This window comes from Hevea brasiliensis, chromosome 7 (assembly GCF_030052815.1).
Source record: "Hevea brasiliensis isolate MT/VB/25A 57/8 chromosome 7, ASM3005281v1, whole genome shotgun sequence".
Lineage (NCBI taxonomy): Eukaryota > Viridiplantae > Streptophyta > Magnoliopsida > Malpighiales > Euphorbiaceae > Hevea > Hevea brasiliensis.
This window is the reverse complement of record NC_079499.1, coordinates 94,409,258-94,420,589: the sequence shown is the minus strand read 5'-3', so window position 1 is coordinate 94,420,589 and position 11,332 is coordinate 94,409,258.

Sequence of the window (11,332 nt, the reverse complement as noted above, 5' to 3'; positions counted from 1 at the left end):
CAAATGAGGTGATTCTTGATTTGTTGAAAAGTTAAGACATAAAGAAACAACTTTCATGAGGAATAAAATGACAAATTCTGACTGCAACTTATTCAAATCTAGACTCCAAAAGGTACCCAGAACATGTCCTGCGATTAGTAAAATAGTACATCTAAACATATCCTACTTATTTGGATACAACTCACTGTATAAAATTTCAAATAACGTGAATCTTATCTTGTTGGAAAGCTATGACATAGAGGAACAACTTTCATGAAGACCAATTTGATAAATTATGACTAAAACTTGACTGAAATTGAGTTCTAAAATTTGTCCAGAAGCTACTCTATATTCTGGAAGGAAAAGGCAGATATGACTAGATCCTGCTTATTTGATCATAACTTATGATCTATAAATCAGAATCAAATGATTCAAAAACCAAATGAAAGTTAAGACATAAATCTAAAAATCTTATGAAGAAACATAAGTTAATTCTTGCATTTACTTGGTCTAATTTCTAATGAAAAACTGTATATATATTCAGGACTTTGCAAGATTTTGCCATGTTACTCTTTAATGCAAATTGCATATGTATTTAGTATGCTTGAATGCAAAGACTATATAAATATGGAAATGGCATGAGGATGTTGGCTCACATATCTTAACAATCATGTGAATAAAGAATGTTGAACTAGTGTTAATTATGAAAGTTGAGCCAAGTAAGCCTAGATAATGAGTATAGGATTGGATAAGTGGGCATGCTACCAGTCAGAGCCACCGAGTGGTCAGTACCGAGAATGAAAATTAGTATTATACCGATTAGAGCCACCGAGTGGTCAGTATCAAGAGTGAAAATCGATGTTATACCGGTCAGAGCCATCGAGTGATTAGTATCAAGAATGTAAGCCTGTGATAAATCGACCAGAACCATCGAGTGGCCAGTGTCACGAGTCCCATTATCCAATCTATATACCGTCTGTCAGAGGTTACTATGAGTACTAGGGTAAAGCTTCCAATTGTGATCATAAAGACAGTAATTTCAAATAAGTTATGATAAAGTGCATTTAACCTCATTAAATGGTATGATTTACAAGTATAGATTTATTGACCTATATTTATTTTAAAACTTTAAAATACTCTTGTATGAATATTATGAGCATTTTATATGTTAATGTGCATAAGAACAATTATTTTGTTTTAAATTAAGAGTGTAACGCCCTCACTTTACGTAGTCCGTACATTTGACTACTCCGGTGACCTAATGTCTGTCTAGACAAGTCAGGATGTCTAGAACTACACTTCAGTGATAATAAACAGGCATAAAATGATGAAATAAATAAAAAGAAAATACAAGAAAAATTAAAGAATAATAAAAGAGAGAAAGTGAAACTAAGTTAAACGAGCCGACACTAAAGCGATGGGTGACCGCACCAGGAAGTTACAGCGAAGGCAATTGCCGACCCCAGGACCGCGGGGAACCCTCGAAAATAATTTTCGGGACATAATTAAAGGCCTATAGAGGTGTAATTGACATTAGAAATGTCAAAGAAAAATTAATAAATTAGTACAAAGAAAAACAAAAAATCAAGAAACTGACAAAATTCGGTGTTACTGAAAAATCGAAAATATAACCCGAAGAGGGGCATTTTGGTCATTTGACACTTAGAGTTGACTTTTGACCAAAATGTCTATTAAAAATAAGTGATATTAAATTTTGAAAATGCCATGAAAATAAGAAAGCTTACACATAATGTAATTAAAGGAATTTTGGGGGATTAATTAAAATATTACTAAGTTTAATTATTAAATTATTAAACTATACTTAGTGGACCTTAGTGGACATATAAAAGCACATAAGGACAAGGGATTAACCACTTCATTTCACTTCTTCTTCCTTATTCTTCTTCTTGGCCGAAAATGGTTTCTCTCAAACTCTCCCATGGCCGTTTCATGTAAAGTCCTCATCTACCATGATTCAAGCCATGATTCCTATAAGTGTCTTCATTAAAAGTGGTCTACACACCTTGGGGAAGATATAGGGAGCAAGAAAGAAGAGTTTTGGTGAGGTTTAGCAAGCTTCAAAAAAGAGGTAAGTGTCCAATTTCTTCCCTTGCTTAATTAAAGTTTGTATTAAGGTTATGATGAGTTGATTGGTTGAATAATTTAAGGAATTGGTTGGGTATTTGATGTGTGCAATTTTTGGCAGCCATGGAAGTTAAGGGTGTTTGAGTTATTCTTACATATATTTGATGGGAATTAGTGTTGATTAAGTTAATTTGAATTGCTAGTAAATTAATCTCATGTGTAAGTTGTGTTTGAGCATGTGAATTAGGGTTTGAAGGAAGTGGTAAAGATTTTGGCAAGTGGTGATCTTTGGCAGCCTTGATGAACTAAGAAGAGTGCTTGATTTCATGAATTCACTAGATGAATTATGGTATTAATGGATTAATGGAAGTGTATGTAAATTATTATTGGAATTATAAGTAATAGTTAGGTGTTTTTATGTGTATATATTATTAAATTTGGACTTTGTAATTCTGAGTTATATTTGGTGTATTGAAATGTGTATTCTGCCCAAATTGACCATAAGGTGATGTGATGAATGGATATGGTATAATACAAATGTAGAATTAGATATGGGAAGTGAAGTTATAGCAAGTTGAATGTGCATTGGTTGGTGTTTGAGAATTATGTTAAGGGCAGTATACATTTTAAGCCATAATTGAATTTGTGTGATCTCAATTGGTATGAGGCCAATTGGAGGTGAAATGTGACTTATAGTAGACCAATTTTCATGCATAAGTCATGCCTAAATTCTGTCCAGAAGTGACCTAAAAGATTGCCTAAATCCGGAATTGCATGACATGAAAACCTAGAATTTTGACCATATGAACAGTAGTCAGTATTTTGGCCATAACTCACTCAAAACAGATCCAAATGACTTGAAATTTATATGGTTGGAAAGCTTAGACATAGGGTTACAACTTTGGTGAAGACTACCAAGCCCAGAATGCCAATTACCAAGTCAAAAGGGTTGCCAAAGTTGGGTTACAAAAACTGGCCGAATTGACTTTGACCTAAAAATGACCTAAACTTTGCAATATAAGTGCAACTTGACCAGCAATAGTAAAATGACCATAACTTGGTCCATAGAACTCCAAATGACATGAAATTAGTCCCAAAATTTCAATAAGACATAGATCTACAATATTGGTAATTTGACCAAAACCCAGAAACCAAGAGAAATAGGTCAATTAGTTTGATAAAATTGATGTATAAAATCTGGAATTGGTACAATTGACCATAAAATCCAGAAAATTCAAATAAGCATATCTCCCACAAGAAGTGTCCAATTTAAATGAGCCATACCAATCTGGAAAGCTAAGAAAGATACCTAAAACATTGTTTTAGACAACTTCCTTAAATTATAAATGTACAAGGTCAGAATTCAAGGTCAAAGCCATTGACCTAATTGAGGACTACGCCAATATAGGACTTTTGAGTCCAAGTTAATAATTTGTCTATAAAGAATTCTATAAGACTTGAAAAATGGTAAGCAAAATTTCTGATTGTCCCTAAGACATAGGACAACAATACTTATAAAGAATGCTAGACCTCAATGTGATTACAAATAGTCCAAATAAATTAGTAAAGTCAGAACCGAAAATGCCTAAAAAGGAAACTAAAATTTAGATTTGACCTAGTTATGGTTAATTGACTATAACTTGAGCTATACAACTCTAAATGGAGTGATTCAAAAAGAATATTTAAGAAGACACAATGAGAAACAATTTCATGAAGAGAAATCTATTAAATTTACACTGTAGCTTGGTCCAATAGACAGTAAACATTGGCCATGAAATCTGAATAATTACAATAAAATGCAATAAGCTTTGAAATGAAATTGGCAACATATATTAATACATGAGGAGTGAAAAATGGAACATATTAGTGACATTAAAACTAATTCACCTAGTGTGTATTAAAGGTCAACATTATAGGTTGACTAATGAAAGGAATAGTATTAATAAAATTTAATTTTGTACCTTATTATTAGAAACAATTTAAATGATTACTGAAACACTTTAAATTGTGTGTTTCAGTTAGAAAAGACACTGGGAAGGGAAAAGACCCACTGAGTCAAGGCCAAGAGACGACTCATCAGAGGTTTGTGCACAACTAGTTTTTAATTGATTTTTGTTTTGAATATTTCATATAATTAAATAACTTTATTTCCCCTATGTATTATGTTTATCAAGTATTGAATTTATTTCATTGATTATTGAAATTGTTATAGTATGCATGAGTTTAGTTTTGTGAAATAGTATTTAAACAAGTATTAAGTATTGTTGTAGATTGAATAAATTATGTTTTGGAAAATTGTGATAGAATATGTTTTGAATTGTGATGGGCAATTTTCATGAAAAAATATAAATTTATATTTTGAATTGTGATGAGCATAAAAATTATTGGATATTGAAATTGACTTTAAATCGAATTGTGTTGTGATTTATGCTCACAAAAAGGACAAAGAGATTTATGATATCGTTTTATATCTCACTATAGATGCTTGACTAGGTTATTACCCGTCTCTCTCATTTGTTAAGGAGACAATGGAGTCAGCTTTGTTTTGATTACCATGGTACGTGCACAGGCTTAGATTCTCCTCTTATTAGAGGTTAGATCTAAGTTTTTTTGTTATGGCCCTTTCGGAAGTTTCATTATTGTGATGTATACTGTGCACGATGATTCGACCTCCCCGACCATAGGGAGTTAGAATCACCCTGAAGATGGCCCTTGCGGATTAGTCTTGCATAGTTAGTGTGTCACACCTTACCCCTCCATAAGGCATAGCATGCTCCCGTAGAATACTTAATGAACTACCGAACTTCACCTATCGATAACTCATTAAGTACCCTACAAGGGATTTTAAAACAATTTTCTTACATTTTGGAAGTGGTGAGCATTTTGGTAAGAATTAAAAACCATTTATTCCAAGTTTAAATACTAGTAAAAATTTTTGTCCATTCAAATTTTATCACAAATTTTATAAAAATTTTGACAGAGTTCCCTCTGTATTTTCAGAAACCAGTTCTTCAAATACCTATAAAAAGCACTTCCAAAACTATTTTACAACTCCCAACCTCCAATAATTCACAATTCAACTCAAGTCAATCCATTTCAAAACAGTTTCACAATCCAAGTCAAATTTGTCAACTCAGTATGTTCAATAATTCCATTCACAAAACATAAGGCAGAAAATCCATATGTACAAATATCAAATTTCTGTAAGAAAATCTAAAATAATATTATTATAGTTTATTTACAACTGCTCAATTTACATTGATACTTATGACATTACAGTATTTACATCAAAATAACCATAAGGGTATAAAACAATACCCGTACAAAAAGGGATCAAAAGATCTTGTCAATCCCGCAGCTCACTCTGCTGCTTTCTCCTTACTTTTATCTGCGATAGTAAATTAAACTATCGCTGAGTATAAACATACTCAGTGGTGCACAATAAAGATTTAAAATGTGATACATAAATCATTTATTGATGAAACATAATTTGAATACTTCACAATCACATTTCACAAATATCAAAGCTCATAACAACTCATTTTGTCAAATATTATATTATACAACAGTTTAGTCAAACAATTGCATAAACACAGTGTTGCCAAAGTTGTACACAACTTAAGCCATGACACAAAATTTCCGATCAATGCCGTGTTGTACACCACGACAAAGCAATCTCAACCCCATTAATCAAAACCAATGAGGGAGGTGGCTAGCTAGCTAATGAGTACTCATCCAATCTACAACCTCAACTGGCAAGCCAGAGAGGGAGGAAAATAAACGATCTCAACCCCATAAATGGAGGAGGAATAATAAGTAACTGTCATGCTAAGTGTGAATCAAAAATTCGTTTCAAACATTTCATTCAAATATTGCATACAAAAATCAAATCCATTTCCAAAGTTACAATTTGATCACAAGGTGGCAACACAAAAGTTCATAAATTCATAATGCGTAATAAATCATTTTTTTCAAGGATAAAATGCTTAAATAGGGTTTATTGTGCACAAACCTCAAGCGAGTCGTCCCTTAGCCTCGACTCGTTTCCTCGGGTTCCTTCCCGATATTCTTTTCAACTGAAACACAAAATTTTACAATGTTTCAGTACTAGAACTTAACATAAATCCCAAAATAAATTTTAACTTCGCATTTACCTATTTCTAACGTGTTAAATTCGACGTTCTCGAAATTTTGTGTTTCGGGTTACTATTCATTGCACTATTTAAGTCAAATAATTGACTTTCTAAGGATTAATAGGTATGGGAACTCCAACTTCACCCACATACCACATTTTGTTCATTAAACTTGTTGGTTTTGGTCACTTTTTCAAAGCATAGGTCAATTTTGGCAAAATTGCCAATTTTCGGTTTTGTGATCCGAAGTTGCACTATTCCATTGGTCGATCTACTGTTGGAATTTGACAAAACTTCCTTCATAGAAAATGTTCCTTATTGTCTTAAGTGTATTCTCATTTTTGGATCACCTCAATCGGAGTTTTGTAGCTCAAGTTATGGCCAAAATAAGTTTATTGTTCACGTGCACTGTTCATGCTGAAATTTTGGGTTCTGGCAGATTTTGATCCAACTTTGGTCAGTAATTTGATCAAGTTAAGTTCATAATTTGGTCTAACTTTCTTTATATGAAATGTTCTACTATGTCTTAGGTTTCCATCGGTTCAAGAATCGCCTAAATCCGAGTTTCCTAGAGAGAGTTATAGCCATCCAAACATTGCTGCTCAATGAAATTTCTGCAGAGGTGCAGGTTTGGTACCCTAACTTTGCTCAATAATTTGAATGGGTTAATGGCATAATTTGGGGTGATGTTCTTCATGAAAGTTTTAGATCTATATGCCCTCTAACCCCTGGCCAAATTTCAGGTCAATTTGACCTGTCTAACTCGAGTTATGACCAAATGAACAGTTACTGTTCATTTGGTCAGTTTTGGTGCAGGGCAGCCTGCTATCAACTCACTTTGGTCAATTGTTTCACCAAGTTTTGGTCAGTTTTTGGTCATGGTTCCTTAATGAAAGTTGTGCTCTTTTATGTCTATTTTCACCTCCAATTAGTGGTATATCCATTAGGCTTATAAAATTTGATTTTTGGTCCTTCAAAGTAGGTTTGGTCATGCTGCCAGCAGCATGACCATTGACCTACGAATTTAGCTAAATTTTCCACCATTCCCACACAATTTATTTGGTCATAATTGACCATTAATTCATGTCACAATAGGTTAAACATGCCATTTATGCATTTCTCCAAATTTTGGTTCATAAACCCTTGCATTGAAACCCTAAACTCACTAACTCTTGCATTTAACCATAACTAGTGCACTTAACCTTAACCATTCAACTAATCAAAGCTTTTAAACTCATTCTAATGCATCAATTTCATGTAAATCATACTCCTATCAAGCTGCCCAAATTTCAGTTTGGTCCCTCTCCCATATTGGTTTCATTTAAATCAAGTTCTAAGCTCACTTAATTACCTAAACATGCATTTAAATGGAAAAATAAAGAGTTTGATATGCTAACCTCACTTGAAGCTTCAAAACCCTAACCCTTGCTCTTCTTTCTTCTTGAAATCTCCTTCTTAAGTAGTAATAACAAGCTTTAGTAGTATTTTTAGGGGAGTTATGAGAATTGAGTGGGAAAATTAAAGCTTGTATGCAAGCTTTAATGGTGGCTTTCCATGGAGGAAAATGAGAGGGGATGGGGACGGCACAAGGAAGAAGAAATGAGGCTTTTCTAATTTTTTTTTCTTTTGTTTCCTTTTGTTTATTTTGCTTTGGAAGACCATAAATATCAATTTAATAAATATTTAACAAATTTGTTTATGACATCATTAGTGATGTCATCAACTTTGACTTTTCCAACCTCTTTCCTTTTCTTTTTTTTTTTTCTATTTATTTTTCTATTAGTTCTTTAATTCTATTGTCGATTCCGAAATTTTCTTTTCTCCGATTTTATTTGTGATTAGGTCAGAGTCGACTCTCGGTCAATTGACCAAATTGCCCCTCGCCGGTTCATCCCGGTTTGCAAATAATCCAATATTTCTTCCGGCTCCCTGACCTAATTATTTGACTGACTTAACAGTTCTTTTTCATGATTTTCTTTTTTCCACTGTGTTCATAAGGGTCCTAAGGACCGCAGCGTCACTTTTTACGGTTCGAAATTTGAGTTTAAAATGACTTCGCAGTCGTTCCCGAGGAGGTCACTCATCGCTGTGACTCTCGGTTCGTTTAATCTCTTATATTCTGTTTTTCTTATTTATAGTCAACTAATTAAACATTACTAATTATTTGTGTTTATGGCTTCTCAAATTGTTTTAAGTGTGGCCCTAATCCCATTAATTGTCCGGACCGACACCGGTCACCGGAACAGTGAAATATACCAGGCTATGCAACGGGGTTGTTACATAGTGAGATAAAGAATGGTTGATTTTTGAATAGTAAAGAAATTCGATGTCAAATGGGATTTATGCATAATTGATTTTATTGGAATTAATCTTTATTTCCATGATTGCTGGAATTACTTTAAATGTCCAGTTGTGATTTGATAAATTGAATTTCTTGCTCAAAGTCATTTTAACTAATGATTTATATTACTGACAACGAAGATTTTGACTTTTGAAATTTTGTTGAATTTCGAGACTTTCAAATTAATTGTTATAATTTTGTCAATGTATATTGTACTGTGTTTTAAATTATAGTTGTGCACCACTGAGTTCACCACTCAGTGATAGCTTTGTATGCTGTCGCAGGTGAAAAGAGCATAGAGTAGTTGAGTAAGCTTCTTTGAAGACACATTCAGATTAGCTCCAGGTATATCATAGGTATACCCATGTACATAGGTTTTGATGTATGCATATAATAATATGTATGTAAATTATTTGAGTAGTATAAAAACTCTTGTAAAATATTTTGGTATGTAATTAAATGCAAATTATTGTAATGTAAATTTGAGATTTCATTTACCTGTATAGTTTTATAATATTAATTTTTGAGTCTTGTAATCAATGAAATGTTTCTTTTATGATGTGGTTAGTTTGAAAATGAATTGATTTGATTATTGAGATTGAATTGTGAGATGAAATGAAGTTTATTGGATTTGTATTTGAGAAAATATATTGGGAGTGTTTTCCTTTTCAGGTTTAAAAAACTGTTTTCTCAAAATACAGTCGGCACTCTGCTGAAATTCTGAAAATTTTTTATAACACCAGATTTTAATCAATTATTTAAATTTCATGAAAATTGATTTAAAATCTCTTGTAGTATATTTAATGGGTTACCGATAGGTGAAGTACGGTAATTCATTAGGTGTACTACGGGATCATGTTACATCTTACAGAGGAGTAGGGTGTGACAAAGAGTGTACCACTAAGCTATTTAGCTTAGCGCGAAGATTTATTTCCTCGCATAGGTATAGTAGATAAAGTGTAGAAAGGGGCTGATAGGAGGTAGATTGGATCTGCAGAAAAGTCCAGAGTCACCATATCTCAGACTTTTAGGTAAATGCATCATTATCATCCTCATTGTATAGTTTTACTCATATGTGTGTGTGTACCCTATGTTGTAAACAATATTATGTAAACTTCATTTTTTTTTTTGGAATTGTAATCATAAGTATGTAAATTCAATTCAGCCATATGAGTTGGTTAATAAAATTATAAATTAAAAATATTTCTTGTGTATATGCAGCGTGAGTTGAAGAATTGATTAGGATGAGAAATTTGACGATTACTATATGATATAAATGATATAGTAATTGAGGATTTAACAATTTATGAATAGTATTCTAACAAGTGAATTGTTAAAATTTAGGGGAAACTCTTGTAGTTTCTCCATTTAACAAAAAGTGATTAATTATTGTACATCAATTTGTAATAAATTGGGAGAAAAAAATGGCATAGACATAAGTGCTCAGTGCACCGAATGTGATATCTCCTTACTCGATTTTACTGTAGTCTGGATAAGGGGGTGTTATATTTAGTAGTATTAGAGCATGGTTTAGGCGTTGCTAGACCTAAATAGGAAGTTATAACATATGTGTGTGAGCATGCATTGCATCTACTAGGAATTGAGGTGACTCTTATGCAAATCTACTCTCCAATCTATTTTAGGTTAGTAGAATGGACTCTGATACTCCTCGGGCTATTGAAGAGGAAGCAAAGAGTCACACCCTAGAGAGCAGTAATGTTAGAGGCATGAGAGATTATAACACCCCTCTCCCATCTACAGTGTAGCCGAGTAAGGCGTGCTACATTCGGTGCTGGAGCACCCTATCCTGTCTTATCGTTTACAATATTAATTTAATATCCATTTAATTTTATTATCTCACTTGTAGAAATTTTTATTTTTATTTTTTTTTCTCATTTCTTTTTTTATGGAGACTCAGGCAGAGTCCCCTCTGTTCTATTAGTGCATGGTGGGTTTCATGTTACCTGTTAAAACAATTTATATCCATTTCATCTATTCATTCATCATATCACTTCTCATGCTCATATCAATTTCAAGAAAATAAATTACATTTCATTCATATAAAGTTTACATATACAATAATTTACAATTTATATACAATCCAAAATTATTTACATCATTTAATTACATACAATACCAAAATGCAAAATCTAATGTGTACATGAGCCCTACCAAAATGACTAATGAGGTGACAACCCACACTGTAGCAGATCTGGTCCAAGTCCAGTCTAGGCTCTACTGCTACTACTGCTGCTGCTGCTCTCCAGTACCTACGCGTGGTAAGAACCAACGCGCTAAGCATAACGCTTAGTGGTGCATAAATAAAGAAAAATAACTAAACAATTTAAAATAATTATTTCATGTATAACCTTATAAATAAATATCAATTTTCATGTATTTAAAATCTTTTACATGTTTTCTAGAACTTTGAAAGTAAATAAGCTAATAGGGATCTTTTCTATGTATATACCTTATATTCAGTCTTATAAAATTCATATTAATGATTTTCTCTTGTACTTATTTATATTTAAGGCTTATTGCTTTTATTTGTGCCCAAATAACCCATGACAGACTACAAAGACTGGATATACGGGACTATACTAGTCAGACATCTGTATGTCTACCCAGTATACAACGGTCATATCAGGCATAAGGCCAGCGGGCAGGCATAAGCCAGTAATAATGAAAATTGGCACTATGGCCATTGGGCAGGCATAAAGTCAGTAGAACAATCATCTTAGACATATGTTGTCTGTCAATGATTATTCCTGTGGGAAGTACTGCAATATGTAGT